General features: G+C 36.8%; 1 protein-coding gene across 8 annotated transcripts in view; it reads right to left on the reverse strand.

Annotated features, from left to right (window-relative positions):
* Positions 1-23,062, reverse strand: part of BLNK (B cell linker) — a 964,832-nt gene that overhangs the window by 45,863 nt on the left and 895,907 nt on the right. The window lies entirely within an intron of this gene.

Genomic DNA, 23,062 nt, shown 5'->3' on the forward strand with positions numbered 1-23,062 from the left:
ACTCTTTAGGCAGTATGGAATTTGCTGCCTAAAGAGTTAACACTAATCTCATCCCTACCTCTCTTCAAACAACAAATCAAACTACATTTCCAAAACCACTGGCTCTGTTCTTGTAGTACTCCAGGCTAACTTCCCTCTCCCTACTCTCTCCTTACCTTTAACCCTTCATTTTGCCTGAAAACTAACTTCTACCCTGCTTCTTTTCCCTGCTGTCCTCTTATGCTTTGACCTACTTCTACTATCTCTCCCACCTCGTCTTGACTTTTTTCTTCTCCTCTCTTACTTACTGACTCTTGTCTTGTGCCATTATTTTCTTTCCTTCATACTCCTTCTACTTCTCTTCCCTTCCGAGCTTTAACTGTTATCTACATGGCTGATGCCTTACTGCATAACCGTATGTATTAGGTAAACTTGCTTTGAAATCGACAGAACATTGTGTATGAGTTTAAACTTTTGAGTTCCTTTAATGTATGCTGATTTTTTAACAAGTTGATTTAAATTTCTATTTTTATGTGTAAGTCTTTATTAACAATTTGTCTATCTGTCTTGGTTATGTTATGTGTGGAGCTTTTCTCCCCGGGCCTCTACTGAAAATGGACATATATCCAGCTAGACTAGCCCGGTCAACAAATGTAAAATAAAATAAAATAAAAAATAAATTGTTGTGGATATATACGGGTACATCAGTGGCATGTTGCTGTGGATATATAAGGGAACATCAGTAGCATGCTGTTTTGGATGTATAAGCATACATCAGTAACCTGTTGTTATGGATGTATAAGGGTACATCAGTAGCATGTTGTTGTAGATTTATAAGGATACAACAGTAGCATGTCATTGTGGATGTATAAGGGAACATCAGTAGTATGTCATTGTAGATGTGTAAGAGTACATCAGTAGTGTGTTGTGGATGTATAAGGTTACAGCAGTAGCATGTTGTTGTGGATATTTAATGGTACATCAGTAGCATGTTGTTATGGATGTATAAGGTTACATCAATAGCATGTTATGGTTGTATAAGGGTACATCAGTAGCATGTTGTCATGAATGTATAAGGGTACATTAGTAATATGTTGTTGTGGATGTATAAGGGTACATCAGTAGCATGTTGTTATGGATGTATAATGGTACACCAGTAGCATGTTGTTGTGGATGTATAAGGGTACATCAGTAGCATGTTGTTATGGATGTATAAGAGTACATCAATAGCATGTTGTTATAGCTGTATAAGGGTACATCAGTAGCATGTTGTAATGAATGTTTAAGGGTACATCAGTAATATGTTGTTGTGGATGTGCAAGAGTACATCAGTAGTATGTTGTTGTGGATGTATATGGGTACATCATTGGCATGCTGTTGTGGATATATAAGGGAACATCAGTAGCATGTTGTTTTGGATGTATAAGGGCACATCAGTAGCATGTTGTTAGGGATGTATAAGGGTACATCAGTAGCTTGTTGTCATGGATGTATAAGGGTACATCAGTAATATGTTGTTGTGGATGTGTAAGAGTACATCAGTAGTATGTTGTGGATATATATGGGTACATCAGTGGCATGTTGTTGTGGATATATAAGGGAACATCAGTAGCATGTTGTTATGGATGTATAAGGGTACATCAGTAGCATGTTGCTGTGGATGTATAAGGGTACATCAGTAGCATGTTGTTGATATATAAGGATACAACAGTAGCATGTCATTGTGGATTTATAAGGGAACATCAGTAGTATGTAGTGTATAGGAGCTAGCAAGTTAGGCTGGTGCACGGCAAGAGCACTTGTTAGACCCAAAATCAGAAAAAAGGCCAGCACCAAGGAAGGTTCAAAAGTAGTTTAATAAAACTGAAACTAGACCGGTTTCAGCAGCAAGGCTTTCATCAGTAGTATAGTCAGCAAAAAGCACTTAGTCATCATCTTATATAATGTTCTCTAAGGCATCTATATGACATCACTTCCTGATAAGTCAAAAATGCAAACAAGGCAAAAGTAATTGAAAAATACAATCAAGGCAAAAGTAATTGAAAAATACATAGTTCAGTAAACAAAAAAGTTTGCCTGAGTTGCATGCATATCTCCAGATTATAATGAAAAAATCCAAAGAGACACAGTATACTGGTATATCAATGATAATAAACAAACTTAATAAAAAACATACAATAAAGGGTAAATGCCCAAAAATAAACCCGAAACAAAAGTCAGGTTATAAGAATTCTGTTTTTGTAACTATATTTTCAAAACTACTTCTTTCACTAGTAGGAACACTGGACAAATATACGACATACAGTTTTTTGGTAACTGCAGTTCAGACTGGATTATTTATCTTGCCACGTGTACATGTCATGCATTTTATATTGGCCAAACGTCTAGACAGTTTCGTGTCAGGATCTCTGAACACCTTGGTGACATTAGAAACAGAAGATTAACTAATGCACTATATAGACATGTTATCAAACATCCCACTGCCAAATTTACATTCACCATCATTGATCATATCATAGGGAATCGATCTTTTAAAACAGGTTGGCATGATATCCTAAATACCAAAGAGAAAAGGTGGATCATTAAACTTGGGGGCTTTTCCCTCCTGGATTAAATGATAAATTATAATTTGTAATTAACCATCACTTGCATTACGATATGTACTTATTTCTTATCAGGTTGCATTGCTTAGGTTTTGCATTTCAGCTCATTTTAGGATACCGTGGCTGATATTCAACACCAGAATTCTTATAACCTGACTTTTGTTTCGGTTTATTTTGGGCATTTACCCTTTATTGTATGTTTTTATTAAGTTTGTTTATTATCATTGATATACCAGTATACTGTGTCTCTTTGGATTTTTTCATTATACTCTGGAGATATGCATGCAACTCAGGCAAACTTTTTGTTTACTGAACTATGTATTTTTCAATTACTTTTGCCTTGATTGTATTTTTCAATTACTTTTGCCTTGTTTGCATTTTTGACTTATCAGGAAGTGATGTCATATAGATGCCTTAGAGAACATTATATAAGATGATGACTAAGTGCTTTTTGCTGACTATACTACTGATGAAAGCCTTGCTGCTGAAACCGGTCTAGTTTCAGTTTTATTAAACTACTTTTGAACCTTCCTTGGTGCTGGCCTTTTTTCTGATTTTGGGTCTAACATCAGTAGTATATCATTGTAGATGTGTAAGAGTACGTAAGTAGCATGTTGTCATGGATGTATAAAGTACATCAGTAGCATGTTATGGATGTATAAGGGTACATTGGTAATTATATTCTGAGGGAACAACAAAAGTCTTATTATGGTAGAAGTCTGATTTCCTGTGTTACAGCCTCAGCAGTGATAAGTACCAGGCTATGAAACAATGACAACTGATAAAACCAACCAAAATGTGTGAATGTGTACAAAGTCAACAAATAACCAAAAGAAAGTGCACACAGACAAACAGGCTACCCGACCAAAAATGAGCCACCAAACGTGAATGCTGCAAAGCAAGTCTTTAATAAAGACGTTAACAAGTCCAATGAGAAAAGTGAGCACAAAATACATGTTTTTACCTCTGAAATACTACAGGATTTCCTCAAAAGTAATTGCAATACTAAGGTCAGGAATTTAAAAAAACAAAATATGGCAGTTAGTTATGTGACAGCAAAACACAAATAAATGTTCTTGAAGTCTTAAGGTGGTCATATAATCACTGAAGCAATGTTAAAGTACAAATCCATTAAAAATCCTTAATAAGAATGTAAGTCCATATAATGCAGAACTCGTTAAGACAATCTTAGAATTAATGTAAAAAAATATATACTATAAATTATGCATAACTTGTAAAAATAGTAAAGTAAAAGGAATAAAGCATTAAATAGCAGAATAAAAATATTGGAGCTCTAAAACATCAAGGGAGCATAAAAAATGTAGTGAGACCAAGTGCTGAGAACCCTGAAAAGGAACTATAACTTGGCTGCCTTCTGTTTAAGTACTGGTAAAATAGAAACAGAATCATTAATACCAGAAAAACAGGTGGCATGCAGTCTGAGTTGCCATAAGAGTTCCTTATATTCTGTGGTGTTTTCCCAAGTCCCCCTCAATACACTCAATGATAAATTTAAAATATGTAAAAGTATTACAATAATGGGACTGCTTAGTCTGCATTATAAACAAAACAAAAAAAAAAAACTACTTAATCCGATAAAGCCAACTGCAGAGGAAGCTTAGAAATTCATCTCTACAAACCTGGAATTTGATATTTCCTTTCTAAAGGAGTGGAAATGCATTGCAGATTTATTACCAGAAAGTACAAGAATCCTTCAGATAGCAGTAACTATATCTGTGATGCTAATGAATTTATAAAATAGCACGGCACTGAAATTAACCAGCTGGAAACTAGTCTGTCACAGATTAAATGTATTGACCTGTCTTGCAGTATAGCACAGAGTAATAGTTATTAAATATTACTGGTTGTATCCTGCAGTCTTGGTTTTGATTCTGTTAGTCATCAGTTGTGAACTGTGCAACTGTCAACCACATATTTATTATCCAAACTAGTTACCCCTAAATGTGGCTCTTATGCCTCCTGGTTCTTTCACAGTTTAGCAATTAATAAAATAAATATGGTACTACTGAAGTAAATTATATAAAGTATTACATGGTTGAAAGAAAATGAAAGTGTATGGATTAAATTGTGGTCAGATAGATTTAAAACTAGATTCCTTGAGGAATAACCTGCAAATCCTCTGACATAGTGGACATGCCTACAAATTTTTTACAAGAATCCAGAAAAATTCTTGGAAAACAATGTACTTTGTAATACTTGGCAACTGCTGATGGAAATACATTTCTTCTAGGTGTACCTCTGACCAGCATAGCAACATGCTGAAAGCATTCATGTTGTCCACACAGAAATCATGCAGGGTCAACTAAAATACTCTGTTTCTGAGGGGAAAAGCAATATTAGTTTTGTTTACTCATAATCAAAGGTTATTCACAATCGGTGTTAACAAATAAAAGCTCTTTTGAACATTTTCTTTTCTCATTCAGAGTTCTTTGCCTCTCAGACTGTAGTCACTGTGTTGGTTCCCAAACAGAATCTTTGAGGCTAACTCGTATAAAATGCCTGCCAGACAAAAGAGGCCTACAAACCTCAGTCTTCTGAATAAAATATTTGTTTTCTACTCTACAGGAAGCTATGCAACATTTTTTTAAATTATTATTATGCAAAATTCATGGAAACAAACTTTATTCTAAAAGCATTTGAAGGATTTCCTTCTGAATACATAGAGCAAAAGCTTTAGGATAAAAAATGGATCTTTGAATGGCATGCTTTAATGGGGCTTGTATTATTTCACTGAGTAGTTGCTTAGAGTGGATTCTGAGGTATTGCTATGCATGTCATGAGTTCACATTCTACAAGAGTTTGTAAAAAAAATAACTAAATAAATAAGTCTGAAGGCAGAATTTTGAATAGTAGTTTTACATGATGGGCTAAGAGCCCATATTCCCCATACTGTGGACTTTGCTTCTTGTATCCCATAAATATAATGATCTCAGAGGTCACTGCACTTCATGGGAAGAGGAATTTGTCCATATTGGATGAAACTTGATTAGATCGCACTTTTGTACTTAAGAGACTTTGAAACTGGCAGTGTTAACAGCAAGGGTATATTAATTTACATAATATTAGTTGTTCTCAGTTTGGATTCTAATTCATGTTTTACATACACACTGGAGACAGTGGGATGAAAAATGTCATACCGCCTTTTTTGACCTGAATAAGCTAGTAAAAACATCATGGGTATAGAGCAGCCGAATGGAGAGATAAGTCAGCAAGCAAAGGAGAGTAGTGTTGCTGAAACTGAATTAATTCTCTAGTCTTGGTGAGTACCTTCATGATGTGGACCCTGTTTTTCACAAAATCTCACCAAGGCGACACTGATACATAGACTGTATTTATATAGCATATATCATGGAGAAGTAGGTCAAAAATTAAAAAACAAGATAGCTGGGTGCACAAGACCCAGGATAAAAAGTGCCCAATCCTGGTAGGAGCACTGGTGCCAGGACTGGAAAAAATGACAGTGTAGAATCCTCAAAATATGGAAACATTCCTACAATGGGGCCAGGCCAGGCCCAGGGGGAGGATGGCCCCCCAGTTGTAGAAGGAAGTAGCAGTCCACAATAATCACAAAAACTGAAAGGCCAAAGAAGAGCCATGAAGATGATAGAGTGGACTAGTATGCCCAGAATTTCCAGAAACAAGATATACAAAAAGATTTAGAGAGAAATTAGAGGAAAGAAAAAACTTCCACAAGAAAAACTGCCAGAAGCCTGAAATAAAAATGCGTGTTCATTAATACAACAGATTTAAAACAGTATATAGACCAAGAAACTTTGATCTCTTTGGAAAAAGAAGCATCTGGGGAAGTGTGAAAATATAAACAACAACACCAAGAGATTTTTGAAAAGTATAAAAAAGTAATATGGACAGGCAAAAGAAAGGAAGATTTGATATGGTACAATATCATACCTCTCAACCTGGAAACATAAAAAAGCTGGAAAAGTCCCATGAAAAATAGGTACAAATCTGTACACTGACTAACATAACATTTGCATATATAATTACCTAACCCCACCCACTCCAACGGAATTGGGGGATACCAACTTTCAAACGCAAACCGAAGAACAGATAACCAAAATATGGCACCAGAATCACCCTGCAGGCTGCAGCCATTCCAATATCCCATTACATGTCTGTTTCACCCCATTTACCATAAACACCCGTGGTAGTGGTGCTGCGGTTGCGTTGTCGCCTCACAGCAAGACGTTGTCATGTTCGATTCTCAGCTAGAGCGTCTTCTGTGTGGAGGCATGCATGAATGGGTGTGCCTTCGTTGAAGGTTGTGTGTCAGGGCTGGTAACTCGGCACTTAAAAACCCACTACCAAACATTAGTGGACCGGAGTTCTGCTGTGGCGACCCCTAACCGGGATAAGCCGAAAGACACAACAACAAGTAATGTGCATACTGCTTTACTTTTACAACAATTATTTGGATTTTATTTTTACATTTTATAGCACAATGCACAAACACTAAAACAGCTGCTAAACAAAGCAATATTGTCTCACAATGAAAATAGACTTAGCATTAAAACTCCTCTCCCCTTGAAACTCGCATTCATTGAAACCCACACCCCATCCAAAGAAAATGTATCTAGCCAGTAGTGGATAAAGATTACCTTTGGCCCTTGCACACAAAACAAGAAACATACATGTGTTCTTTTATACACCTTCCTGACTTTATTAAATTGTATTCCTTGTATAATACAGCACACTTGTTAGACTTAGAGTGCATTTTAAATTTATTATTTGAACATTTTTCCAGTAGGCAATAAAACAAAATGCATGAACCAATAATGAAAAAACTGCCCAATTCACAACATTTCCATCATAAAATTGTACTTACACACACACACACATATATATATATATATATATATATATATATATATATATATATATATGAATGATCTTTACAGATGCCTGACTGCATCTTTCACCAAATCCCAAATTGGTGAGCATACTTGCGCAAAAGTGCTGTTCACCGAAGCAGCACTTTCGCGCAAGTATGTTTGTTGTTTCGGTCGTACTACGGTGCGGTCAGGGAAAATTCCCTTTTCCCCACTGTAGTGCGACCTCAGAGTGAGAATATTAAAGTGGGGACAGCCCCCTACATTAGGGGTGCAGGGGGCTTACCTCCCTGCATTCAAGTAGATTTTGTGTTTTTTTTTTTTTTTGTTAACATACTTTAACGAAAGCGCTTTTTTGATGAAAGCGCTTTTGTTAAGGTGTGTTCGGTGGTTTTGGATTCAGGCTTTTGAACTTTTATTCAAAAGTCCAAGATATATATATATATATATATATATATATATATATATATATATATATATATATATATACACTCATAAATAAAGATATTGGGGACCTACAGACACTGGATCCTACCCAGTTCGGGTTTGTTAAGGGCAGATCCTGCCTCTTAAACCTGGTTGATTTCTTTGAAACAGTCACCAAGGCCATTGACGAGGGGAAGGTGGTCCACACAGCCTACCTGGACCTCGCAAAAGCCTTCGATATAATACCCCACTCGGGCATTATAGATAAGCTCACCAGCTTAAATATCAACCCCTATGTCACTAGATGGATTGCAAACTGGCTCAAGGACAGAACCCACATGGTTAGAATTGCTGGAGCCATGTCAGACTCCAAACCAGTTACAAGTGGTGTCCCACAAGGCTCAGTCCTGGGACCTCTCTTGTTCAGTATATATTTCTCGGAGGTACAGGCCAACATGGAAGGACTGTGGCTGACCAAGTTCGCAGATGACTGCAAACTGGGCTCCATAATTGACTCTCCAGCTGACACAAGCATCCTCCAAAAGGGCCTCATAGAAACAGACAACTGGTGCCAGAGCCATGGCCTCAAGCTAAATGCCAAAAAGTGTATAGTCATCCCCTTTGGCAAAAACAAAGTGCCCACAAATTACCACATAGGTGGTAATCCATTAAGTACAGAAGAAGTAATTAGGGACCTGGGACCCAAGTTGATAGCAATGTCTCATTTGACAACCACGTGGCCAAAGTGGTTAGAAAAACATTTTATATAGCCCACCTAATCATGAAGGGATTCACATCTAGATCAGGAGAGGTCATCGTGCCTCTTTACTCATCCCTCATCAGGCCCATAATTGAGTACAATGCCCCTTTTGGGATGTACCTTACCAGATACCTGCAGCAACTGGAAAGACCCCAAAAGTACCTCACCAAGAGGATCAAAGGGCTCAAACAGATGCCATATGCTGCCCGGTTAAAGAAACTCCAGCTCTACTCAGTGGCATACCGCCTGTTCAGAGGCGATCTGTACCTGACATATAAAGCCATGTCCAACCCGGAATTAATGGACATGCTGCACCTCAGAAAATCCAAATCCCATCATGCTACGAGCTCGAGAGACTTGAACCTCAGCACTGAAATAAATAGGACATGCTGGAGGGACAGATTCATAACCCAGAGGCTCCCTTCACTCTGGAATAAAATCCCAGTCCAGGTTAGGCAGAGTCCCTCATTGACTCTCTTCAAGAGGAATCTTGATGAGTGGATGGGAGATCGTAGGTTTACCCCGGGTATCACTTCTGTGTCACTGTTAGACAGAGGCACAGTATACTAACCTCGAAAATGGGCATAGCAAAATAAATTTAAAATGGGTGGCGAAAGCCAAACACATTCTGGCTAGGCTTATAAATGCCCTAGGGCAGATAGCCTAGTATGAACCTATATATATATATATATATATATATATATATATATATATATATATATATATATGGGGCATCTTGCACAGCTTCTCGAACTTATTTTCAGTTTCATTTTTTTTCTTGACTTACTCTGATTTGTGTTATCAGCCCAACTCAATAGCTACAAATGCACAACAAAATAAACTAGGCAAACTGCATGTTTTAAAACTTCCAAGTTTCAGTCCAAGTACTGACAGACCCTCTCCTACATTCACCCTGAAGCATCAAAACTATCATTGTAATCCAGGTGCTGCTAACTGGCCACTTTTGCTTCTCCACTGTCTTCAGTGGAAAAATGTGTGTTTTATCTTGAATGCTGGAAAATGTACTGTACTTGTTTAAAAACATTTTTCTTATAATGCAGCACAGAAACATAATTCTAATTTTCTGTTCCTGAATTTGGGTTATTGATATTTTATGCTCTTTCCACTGAGGCACAAATGCCGTTGTGCGTAACATTTTCTCACTTCTGTTTTATCTGTAGCTACACCCTTGGCTTGTTACACCCACCCCTTTACAAGTACAACATAGTACAGTATCAGCAATGCATCTACATACCGTGGGAGTAGAACCCACAGCTTTTTGCATCAAAAGCAAGTATTTAACTGTTACGCTGTTAACAATGCAAGCAGACTGAGCATAAGCAACACTAAACTTCTCTTCCCCTGAAGCTCTCAGCTCCTTGTAAAATACACTCAACATGCAAGTGTATATCTCAACTTTGTAGCACAAGAAATCTGGAAAAAGACAACATTTATGGTGGGGGGGACAAAAGCCCAAAAACCAGGTAGACATTTTAAACACTGCTTGCATAATTTTGGAAAGTTGCTAGAATAAAATATTGCGTTACCACTGCACATTTCACTGCCAAGTCTTGAACCCAGGACCATATGCACTACAGACAGAGCAGCATATCACTATGCCAAATCAGCAGTTTCCTGAAAGCTAGGAAGACTGAAACTTAAATGGTTATCATTTAGTGAATTCAGTTCTCACTTCTCACTGTAGCTGCCAACCTCTTATCAGAAAAAAACCTGGACAAAGCCAATAATGGGGGAATACAGAATTTAGTTCTTATTTCTCACCATACCTCTCAGCCTCTTAGCACAAAAAAGCTGGACAAAGCAAAAAATAATGGGGTAATACAGCCCCAAAAATAGGGACAAATTTTGGGTCTATATTTGGAAAACCAAACGTCCAAAACTGCAAACATCTAATGAGTGACACACATACGCCGAACTACAACAAGAGCGAAGGACCTAAATGTCGAAAACCACAATAACGAATGCACTTTAAATGACAACAGTGCCACACAGGTAAGTAAAACACACACAAACCTCATAAATCACACTTTTGCAGGGGGGGGGCAAGCCCTCCTGCACCCCCCCTACTTATATATACCAATTCCGAGATTGCACTACAGTGGGGAAAAAGGATATATTGCCTCCTCCCCACAATCACCCTGCTGGCCACAGGAATTAGTTCAGTGTTCCTGTTTTTGACTTTTAGGGCCTTCACGCTTTACGTCCTTCAGCGTATATGTGTCGCTTATTAGGTGTTCGCCGTTTTGGATAGTCGAGCATCTAATATAGACCCCAGATTTCAAATGCTGATCTTATAATCTTAGAAAATTTGTAGAATAAAAGGGTTTGTGTTACCATTTATTTTTTGAAGAAAATGACGTCTGAAATTCAAATGCTGGTCATTATTTAGTGAATTCAATCATTCACTGATTTGCGACAAAACCACAGATTTTATGAGGAACAGAACAAAAATATGAGGCATAAATTTGGAAGTGGTGGTGGGTAGGGACTTTAGGCCATTGTTAGCTGTACCCAAAATACAGGGTTTGAGCCTCGTTACCTCTAGCCACCAGGTATATTCACCTGGAGAATTTTACATACACACACACAACAGCAGTGGACCTCTCTTCAATAAAGCAGCATAAATGGACCTGTAGCAGCTTTTAAGCAACCTCTATTGCATTCTCAAAGAACCTCTTACAAATACCTATAGCACGCAGGGACTCAGCAATTCCATTCCCTTGTAGTGGCATAAATGGAGCTGTAGCAACCTCCTTTGCAGACTCAGCAATTCCCTTCCAGGCATCATAAAGTTCTGTGTGTGGCCGGAAAGGTACGCAATGAACTAGCTAGATACATTCTGACAGGCTGTTTCACAGAGCTGATGTCATCCCAGATGTGATGATGTCAGGTCAAAAACCCAGAAATAAAATGCCGGGAAATTTGGAAATTAAGGGGTGCCACTCAGGAATTGTTGCACCCCATTATTTGGACCCCAAAACTCAGTAAAACCAAGCAATTTGTTATGGTTGGGAGGTATGTGCAATATTTATGCAAAGGTGAAAACCAAATTAATTAATATAAAGAAGGCAGCCCCAAAGGCATTTGAAGAGGAATACAGGCAAAGGCATCCAGCTAGGGAACATAGAAAAGATTAGCAAAGTAAAAGTTAAACAAATAGAAGTTGAAGTTATGGAGTGCCTGTGAAGTGAAGGATTAGGTGTAGAAAATCTAACACAGGTTACATCACAGCATGATGGAATGAATCCCCAGAGTAAGGAGAAACAGGAAGATCATGAGATATCTGAAGAAGAACTATGGACATGGGAAATAAAAAGAGATTTAATATGATATAATATCTATGCAAAGGAGAAAGCAAAACTAATCAATCCAAAAAGAGCAGCACCAAAGTTATTTGCAAAGAAATACAGCCAAAGGAATCTGGACATGGAAAACTTTACAATAGAAAAAATAAGAAGACAAAGAGGAAAATGAGATCAGTAATGGAGAAGTTAAAGAAATAGAAACTGAGGTCATGGAGTACATGCAAAGTGAAGAATTTAGTGTAGAAAATTTAATTCAGAAAGCATCACAACAGGATAGAACAATGGACATCCAAATTAAGGGGGAAACCAGTGTAACGGGAAACAATTGATCAGATCCCATATGAAGATATTTTGGAACTTTCCACAGGAAAGCAGTATAAACGTTCACTTGAAGCTGGACAGCAAGAGAAGGAACAAGAAACTGTGGAAACTCTGACGCAGTCAATGTTGAGGACTGATAGGCCAGTGAGATCCCATGTGACAGATAAATGGATGGCACGGGATGAAATTGAAGAGAATGTGCCACAGGAAGATGCTATAGAACTTTCTATACAATGCCCGTAGGAAATGGAAAAAAAATGTGTCCACAGTTTAGAAGAAAATGAGCTGAGAGAAGAGTTGCTTGATTTGGTAGAGCTAGCTAGACAGATAACGATCAATGAAAGATATAGACTGCAGAAGGTCAATAAACCCCCCAAAGTTAGAAGTTTGATAAAACAAATGAACATTAATTAAGACTGTCCATAGAGATCCATGCAATATAATAGAAGTAAACAGGATATATTACTGTGCAACTAAATTGATAACTGATAAAGTTCTGCCACAAGAACACAGGGTAGTGAGGGAAAGGAAGGGGAAAATTGAATACCATCATGGAAGTATCAAATACAGAAAACTATAAAGCAATTAAGAGAAGAAGTGTCACTGTTGGAGGAGTATAGAAGAGGGAACAGATCAACAAAAATACTTAGAAAGATAGATGTGCAGTATTAGAACAGATCGCAAATAAACTAAAAATCTTAGCACAGCCAGAAAACATTAGAAGATATGCAGATAAATATAAAGGAAGAGAATAAAATAAGCAATTTATTAATAGCCCAAAAAAGTTTTATAGAGAATTGGAAACAAGTTAAAAGGAATTGAAAGACCACTAAAAAAGAAGAAATAGATACATTTTGAAGAAGTATTTATGAAGATCCTGTGGAACATAACAAAGATGCTAAATGGATAGAAGAAGTAAAAGAAAGAATAAGAATTTTAAAGGTGCAGGATATGAAATGAGATGAAGTAACAGCCAGATAGATTGAAACAAAGTTAAGGAAAGTCTCTGGAAACCCCCAGTCCCAGATGCAGTACTTAACTTATGGTTAAAAGTATTAAAATCTTTGCATGAAGATTTAGCCATGAGTAAAAAAATATTTATATGCACTCCCCGAACAGACACCAACCTGGCTAACAACAGGAAAAACAATGCTCCTACTTAAGGGTGAACCTGCAAGCTACCCTAAAAATTATAGACCAATAACTTGCCTTCTGATGACATATAAACTATACACTGAAATTGAGGCTGAAACAGTTTATAGTCATTTAGAAGAAAACTCAATTATGGCAATAGAGCAAAAGGACAATAAAAGAAAGTCATATGGAACAAAGGATAATTTATTGTTAAATAAAGTTATCGTGGAGTACTGTAAAAAGGGGAAGAATCTTAAGTATAGCATAGATTGACTACAAAAAAGCATTTGATTGTATCCCACATTTGTGGATAAAAGTACAAAAAAATCAAATAAATGTTTAACACCGGGATCTAGGCATACAACATCAGGGGGATATATTTCTATAAGAACAAGATATCTGATTAAGGTAAGAGACAAAAAATATAAGAAATGGAAGAGAGGTCAGAGTACAACTTTAAAAACTGAAATAAACAAGCTGGATAAACAGACTAATCATATTGTGAGACAAGATCAAGAAAAATTTGAAGAAAGTTTATATAAAGATATTGAGCATAATAGGAAACTTTTTTATAGATACATAATATGTGGAAGGAGTAAAGATACATAATATGTGGAAGGAGTAAAGACACATAAACTGATAAACCTGTGTACAGATTCTAAAATGTATTCCAGACACAACAGATTATAGATATATTTACAAAATCTTATGCAAAACAGTTTGGCACCACAAAAGGGGTGATGAGTTGTCCAAGTGACATCCAGGTAACTCCAGATACTGTAATTAAATTAGATTATATTGAAAAAGAACTGTGTAAACTGGATCCAAACAAAGCACAGAGAGGAGACAGAATTAGTAACAATGGCCTGAGAACACTTCAGCAAGAACTTAGAGTACCATTATATCTATTATTCACTAGGTCATATAAATATGGGGAGATTCCTCAAGATTGGAGACATGCACTTATTAAACCTGTTTTTAATGCAAAGGGGAGTAGGACAAACCCAGAGTCATATAGACCCTTAAGTTTACTTTCATGTTGTGGAAAAATAATGGAGAAGGTAATATTGGATAAGTTATTGTCAGAACTGAATAGGTTATGACTTGAAACCATATATCAGCATGCATATGTTGAAAACAGATCTATTACCACGTGTAACATGACATTATTTGACAATATAATAACAGCTATGAATGAAAAAATGTGCTGTGATATAATTTATATAGATTTAACTTCAGCATTTGACAGGGTCATACACAAAACACTGATCAATAAATAGTACAACTAGGTATTGATGTACTCTTGATAAGACGGATAGCTGCATGGCTTACAAATAGGACATGGCAAGTATCATACAGCATCTAGACAGGTGAAATCCTTGGTTACAGTCAGGGTGTTCCCACAGGGCTCTGTCCTAGGTCCTTACTTGTTTAGATTGTATTTTTCATACCTAACTTTTTCAAATGAGGTGTTCTACAGTGTATATGCAGACGACCTAAAATTGGGTAAACTGATTACATATGTTACAGATAAGGCATGTCTGCAAAATAACTTGACCATTTGGGCACAGGATAATAATATGCTGATAAATACATCAAAAACAAAGCATATGGGATCTGGGAAACATAAATCGAAAGGTGAATATTTAATACAGCACACAGCGATTGTAACTGTAGACTCATTTAAGGACCTGGGTATGTGGGTAGATCTAGCTTTGAGTTTTTCTAATCATGTTAACCAATTGGTTAATGATAGGTATAGAACTATATATTGTATAAAAAAGATTTATAAAGTCTAGGAAATAAAAAATAACGAAGCCATTGTTTGTTAGTTACATCAGACCCAAACTTGAGTATGGAATAACAATATGGAAATCCTATAAGAAAACAAGCATGAGTAAACTGGAAAGAGTACAGGGGAAATATACCAAGGGCATGGATGTGAAAATTTAAGTTATTATGAAAGACTAAAATATTTGAACTTGTACCGCTACCTCTGGGAATGTTTGGGGTTATCAGAAAGTACTAGAGAATCATCAGACAACCTATGTAGAAGCAGGAATAGAAATCAAAGCAGAGGTGGATAAAAACCAGGCAGCAACTGAATGTGCTAAAAAACAAAAGAAAGAATATAAGGTGAAGGAACAGATGAGAAGGCAAGAAATGTGAAAAAAACATAAATATAGTTGCAAGTATAGAAATCTTCTGGTAGAGCCTCATGTTGATCAAGAATGAACGCAGGAATGGTTAAGGAGAGGTGAATTTACATCAAGAAATGAAAGGTTAATATTGGCAGCCCAAGATAGTGGGCTACTAAGTCCATTGAACATGTGGGAGAAACAGACATATGTAGGTTTTGTGGAACTGCATTGGAAACAGTCACACACCTTATCGCTGGTTGTGACTCTAATGACAGAGGGACTGTATACTGAAAGGCATAATAATGTGGTGAGATTGTTACACTGGAGATTGTGCAAACATTATGGTATTTGAAAACCACTGGAAACATGAGCCACAGAGAATCATAGAAAATGATGAAGTTTACATCACATGGGATCACCCAATACCAACAGTCCAAAAGACAGATGCTAGAAAACCGGATATAGTGGTCCAAGAAAAGAAGACAAAAGTAGCATTGATCATTGAAATTGACACACCTAGTGACTACAGTGTCTTGAGTACAGAGAGACACAAAGTCATAAAATACCTCGATCTGCAGGCGAAACGAGAGCCATGTGGAAGAAAGATACCCAGACAGTTCCAATAGTAGGAGCAACTAGTCTTATAAAAAATAATTTACAATTGTATTTAGATATGTTACCAATTCATGTAACACTGTACGAATTGCAGAAGGAGTCATTACTGGGCACATTGCGGGTGCTGCGAAGAGCACTTTTGGCTAACATCAAACAGTGAAAAATACTAATTTCATGAACTTTAATCGTACTTTGACTTACGAATCGGGTCCATTCCCGTCATGGTATTAGAAACCCAAAAGACTTGGAGAAATGAAAAAGATTCTATAGGAATGAGAAGTGTACTAATTCATTTTCTGACAGAGTAGCCAATGCATGGAACAGACTACCTAATGACATCAAAGTAAGTACTAGTTTAGATATTTTTAAGAACAGCCTGGACACTTATTATGGGAACAATTGTTTTGATATATTAGCAAGGTAGAAGGGCATTAATGCCCGTGCTTGAAATATTTGTATGTATGCATGTATGTAAAAGAGTGCTTAAAAATGTATAAGACACACCCTACACTGATCAACTACATTACAGTGACCATGAAACAGTGGCAGACCACTTTGCAGTTAAGGCATGATAAAGATGAATTCCAGGGATAAAAATTCAATGGCTGATATTCCAGGGTGACTCTCTGTCACTGCTGCTATTCTGTCTTGCCCCTAACCCATTAAAATGTGTACTTAACAGCTTAGGCCATGGTTATAATTTGGCTCCTGGAAAACAACAGTGTGTAAAGACTTCTCATCTTCTCTTTGTCAAATGATTTAAAACTGTATAGCTCATGAGATGAGGAACTGAAAGCACAATTGCAACTTGTCAGAACTTTTTTAGATGATATAGGAATGTCATTTGGTCGTGATAAATGTGCAAAAGCAACCTTCAAAGCAGAAAAACTGCAGCATCAAGAAAATATCAGTTTGGGCAAGAATGTGCTATAAAAGAACTTGAGCAAGAGGTAGTGTATAAATAGTTGGGAATATTTGGAAATATCTGGGAAATTATGAAGGATCAACAATAAAACTTGAACAAATGCAAATAAAACTTAGTAAGGAATATTTTAGGAGACTTAAATTAATCATGAAAACAGTGTTCACATCTAGGAACAAAATTTAAGCTATAAAACAATTTGCTCTTCATGTCCTAACTTACAGTTTTGGAGTGACTGATTGGCCCCAAAATGTGTTGGATAGATTAGACAGTAAAACAAGAAGGATGCTTCATGCTCACCAGATAATTTATAAAATCAGTGCATACCAAGATTATATATTCCGGGTCCTGAAAGAGGTTTGGGCCTCCTTGAAACAGATTACATGTATAGATTTGCATCGTGGGACTGCACACATATCTGCCTACCTCACAAGACCCAAACGTAGGAAAAAGTTTTGAAACAAGAAGAGAATAAATCTAAGATGACTTTCCTGCTTAGTCTAGCAGAAGCATATTGGTGTCAAGCAAGAATGGAAACCAAACCAGAAGTGGGCAAAAAACAGACAGCAACTGAATGTGCCAAAAAAACAAAACAAAAGAAAGAAAGAATATAAGTTGAAGGATCAAATGAGAAGGCAAGAAATATGGAAAATGCATAAATATAGTTGCAAGTATAGAAAACTTCTCGAAGAACCTCATGTTGATCTGGATCAAACACAGGAATGGTTAAGTAGAGGTGAATTCAAGCCAAGAGACGAAAGGTTAATACCTGCAGCCCAAGATAGTGGGATACGTACACGTTGGTTTACAAAGTCCATTGAACATGTGGGAGAAACAGAGCAATGGAGGTTTTGTAAAATAGAATTGGAAACAGTCGCACACTTCGTTGCTGGTTGTGGCATACTAATGGAAGAAGGACTGTATACTGAAAGGCATAATAATGTGGCAAGACTGTTGCACTGGGGACTGTGCAAACATTATGGTATTGAAGTGGCTGAAAAACACTGGAAACATGAAACACAGAGTATCATAGAAAATGATGAAGTGTACATCACATGGGATCGCCCATTACCAACAGTTCAAAAGATAGATGCTAGAAAACTAAATATAGTGGTCCATGAAAAGAAGGCAAGAGTGATCTGTTCTTATCAGCTCTGATATTAACTCATGCCAAATACTTATTTTGAATTCAAGTCCCTTGACATTTTGGTCACATTTGATAAAATCAGTTGCCACATTATTGCCAGCTATAAATCACATTCAGTGTTATTTGATGACCACAGTAGGTACATTGACAAGTTGGATGCCATATCTGTTTATCCCAATAGTCTAATTCTGTGTCACTTCAGTTATCCAGCCATCACTTCAGAAATCTCATACAACTAGTAAAACATTTGATATATTTTATTATAACCAGCTCCCTAGATTAAATGTTCAGTTAATAGCAACTCCCTAGATGAAACTGTTCAACTTCTCACAAGGGAAATATACTTATCCGCAGTGCAAATGCCTCCTTTTCCTTCACACTGACTAATGTTATCCCCAACTTGATCATATCTGGGCACCAGAGTCTTAACTTTTTTTCAAAATTAGTACCAACATGCCCAGAAATTTAACTTTACTCAGGGACTGCTCCAGAATCATCTTTGTATCCCTATGCAAGGGCCTTAAGAATTTCAAACCTGCTTTGTCCCGTGTTGACCCTATCTCCAAACCCCTCAATTTAACCCCTTTTTTTCATCCATTTCAAATGATCTATAGATAAGTCAGTACATATTAGACCTAAGTATGGTGGGACAGTCAAAGGAAAACCTTGATGGAGGAAAGCTAAGATATGCACATTTTATATTAGGAGGAAAACATATACAGTTTCTATAAAAAGTTTCCTGCCACCTGACAGAAGGAGGAGGAGTATAAGCAGGTCTGCAGCAATTTTAAGCCCATTATTAAGAAGAGTAAGAAAGAATTAAGTCATCTAACTTTTTGAAGCATAATCACTAAGTTTTTTTTTCAGTTTTGTTAGAAGTATTAAAAGAAATGACCAGTACTGCACCAGACTTGAAGTGAGCAGCATTACCTATTTGATACCAAAGCCATTGCAAATCCCCCCCAGTGTCCCCTTCCTTGAATCTATTAACACTGCTCATCTCATTATCCCTATGGACCAGATCCTGGAAGCTGTTACCAAAACTACAATCAACTCCATGATTCTGGACTACATTGTAGGCTAGCTTGCTGTTAGCATAGAGTGCATTACTACTGAGTGCCTCTCTAAGCTTTTTAATGAAAGCCTCCCTGCAGGGCATGTACCTGAGCTCTAGAGAACAGTACTAGTAGTGCCTTTACATTATGGCGGTGTTGTAGCTGACCCTGGAAACTATCATCCCCTTAACATTGCTAGTATTATCTGTAAAATCAAAGGGCAGTCTTCGTGTCAGTAACAAAACTTGTAACTTACAAACTGTTGTAATTAGTATCTGTTTTGAATGGTAGGTCCTGCCTGCTTAACTAGCTTGACGTTTTGAGGATGTGACTGATTCCACTGATGGATGTCATTCTGACCACAACATTTATCTTGACTAATGCTAAGGGGTTCAGTATGATTGCCCCTCCAGGTGTTATTAATAAACTTACCAGTTTAATTATTAATGTCTATATTACTTGATGAATGGCCTCTCTGATTGAACAATGACAGGGTGAACATTGTTGGTACTTTTTCATCTAATACATTACTCACTACTGGAGTCCATAATGCCACTGTGCTGGGTCCCCCTTTCTATATATGCTTTTCTGATGTGAAGACAGAACTTCAAAGTTTGTGCCAGTACTGGTTTCTCCACAATAAAGAAGAGCTCAAAGTAGCAACATTCTTCACTGCTGGATCGGTTGTCCAGCACTACATGCATGCCGGTTGATTGCAAAGAGTGTGTGAATTAACAATAGTAAAACTGTAATGTGTCAACTGGATTTAGTTATATTTCCAATTAGTTAACATCAAACATACGCAAGTGTTTTATAAATCATGTTTTGCCAATAAAAGAGACATAGACTTACTAATGAAAGAATAGCATTTGAAAAGGTTTTGCTTTGAAAATATGATGAAACTATACTTCCAAAATGCTTAATGATTTGAAAATGAGGATTATGAATATTTTTATGAATATATTGCCTCTCATGAGAAATTTGTTTAATGTTTTTGATATGCAATATATGGATTTATTTACTTATTGTCTTAAGATATAATAAAACTATTTTAAAAAGAATTCCATAATAGAATATAGTTCTCCATCACTGCCATCATCTCCTTCATCATTCAAGACAGGTGTCAGTCACTTCTACAGAAAGTCTGCAGACTTAGATTACTCACCAGCATATAGAGATATTACATTATTTTATCATCTGTGGTGGGATGTTTACCTATCACTGAATGCATCACCTTCCTTTCCTTCACCTTAGTCTGTACATTTCTTTACCTGGGCCATTTCCCTTCACCATTCTCCATTCTTTTGATTATTAAACCCAAGAAGGTCTCCTCCCTCATCCCTTTCTTTAACCATCCAGTCTTTCATCTTCCACAGTGGTGGTTATGTTTTCCTATTGCTTATACTTTTGTACATTCATTTGTTATGAGTATATGCTGATTTTGCAGTTTTTATTCTGTAATATTTGATATTATTTTTATATATAGTTATTTAGGTATATTTATTTCTATATTAACAACATATATAATATATGTATATATATATATATATAGAGAGAGAGAGACAGACACACACACTTAATGGCACTAAATAGGTTTTGTTTTCATTTCGGTTTGGAATATCCAGATGGGACTATATCAAATTAGTGATTTAAGATGGAGGGTATATAAATAAGATTTGGTCCTGTGTTAGAATGTGACAGAAAATGTGAGATGGGATTTTGCGGATATGAATCATAAACAGAGAGGCTAAAATTTAGGGTACAACAGAGCATCTAAAAGGTAGGGCACAAAGCTTTTTATATTCTACACTAATGTAATATGAAACCTGAAGAGGAAAGAATAATGTACATAGACTATTTAATTTTTTTTAAGTATGGCTAACTGTATGTAATGGGATGGGGTGGCATTTATAATGCTTATTATAACAGACAGCCAGTAAAATAGTAGATGACTTTGGTTAGTTGAAGTAACTGCTAATTTTACAGTCTGTGTATGAGGCAATAAATGATATCAAGGACTCAAAGTACAATAAAGAGCCATAATATAAAATATGCTTAGCACGTGTGGTTATGTTAGTGTAGTAAGGCATGGTATTTACTGTTAAAGGAACTATTGTGAAACTTCTGTTTCTAGCAGAAACAGGAAGCCACCCCTCATTGAACTGTATTGTTGAATCAGCGATGATGACTATCTTTTTGTCAGCGAAAGTACACTATTTGAATTAAGTAAGAGAAATATATAATTTAAAAAAGGTCAAAGTCACATTGTGAAAGGTTGTCTTGGCAATGGAAAGAAATAAACATCAATATACTCAAGATTCAAACAACAGAGTTTTAAAACTTCAAGCTTTTCGTATGATAGTGGAGTGCCAAAAATACATAAAGTGCATTTAAATTGAAACTCAGAAGAACAAATAAAGGTTAAACAAAAAATATGGCTGAATTCAGAACATAGTATGTGGGGGAAGCATAACACCGGCATTTTGCCCTCACATTAAACCTTTCTTATTCTTAAACAGCCCTACCATTTAGGTGTCCTGCTTGTGGGAGCCTTAGCACAGAGGGCAATCTCACTGTTAGAGCTGCAAAATAATGCAACAATCCAGGGAGTAGCTAAAGATAATCTTATTTTATAACTTTGTCAACCGGGTAAGCTCAATGGACATGTCCCTATTCGGGGGCGACCTTGGATCACTGCCTGATCAAGTGCTTTGTGCAATTTGGCACTTTTGTTTGGTATAAAAGTGATAGCTGTTTTATGCTTGACTTGCTTATAAAGTAGGAAAATGGAGATGGAAGGAATCAAACCCTGTGCCATTGGCTGCAGGAGGCAGGTCATTAATAGCTCAGAAATTTAATCATCTGCATTGTCAGTTAGCCATGTGCTCTCCCCAGGAAATGCTAGTGGCTCTTAATATACACTGCCGAGCAATTCAGAGAACTACACATTTATATAAAACTTCACTATTGAAGGTAAAAGGAAACACCGTCAAAAGGCAATGGTCACCCACTCACTGCTGTTGAAATAACTGCAGTGCAGACTTAACTTCAGTGAAGAATGCTGGTGTGCATGTGTGTACACACGCAAGTCAGTAGAGACATGACTATAGCTGTATTTAGGTGTGTGTACACACACATATATATATATATATATATATATATATATATATATGTGTGTGTGTGTGTGTGTGTGTGTGTGTGTGTGTGTGTGTGTGTGTGTGTCTGCCTGTCCACATGCTTGTGAGTGTATGTTTGACTGGGTGGTCACACTAACGCGGTTAGGAAGGGAATCATGTGTCCAGGTGTGTGTGTGTGTGTGTGTGTGTGTGTGTGTGTGTGTGTGTGTGTGTGTGTGTGTGTGTGTGTGTGTGTGTGTGTGTGTGTGTGTGTGTGTGTGTGTGTGTCTGCCTGTCCACATGCTTGTGAGTGTATGTTTGACTGGGTGGTCACACTAACATGTGTGTCCAGGTGTGTGTGTGTGTGTGTGTGTGTGTGTGTGTGTGTGTGTGTGTGTGTGTGTGTGTGTGTGTGTGTGTGTGTGTGTGTGTGTGTGCGTGCGTGCGTGCGCGGGGGGTAGGTGGTGAATGTCTGAGTATTTCTATGACTGTGATTGACTGTTCGGGGGAAGGGTGGGTTTTGTTGATAGGTGGATATGTTTGTGTGTGTGTATATGTGAATGTATATATAAATATATATTCATATATACATATATATATATATATATATTTATATATATATATATATATATATATATATATATATATA

This window comes from Protopterus annectens, chromosome 14.part0, assembly GCF_019279795.1.
Source record: "Protopterus annectens isolate FY-2018-M chromosome 14.part0, PAN1.0, whole genome shotgun sequence".
Lineage (NCBI taxonomy): Eukaryota > Metazoa > Chordata > Ceratodontiformes > Protopteridae > Protopterus > Protopterus annectens.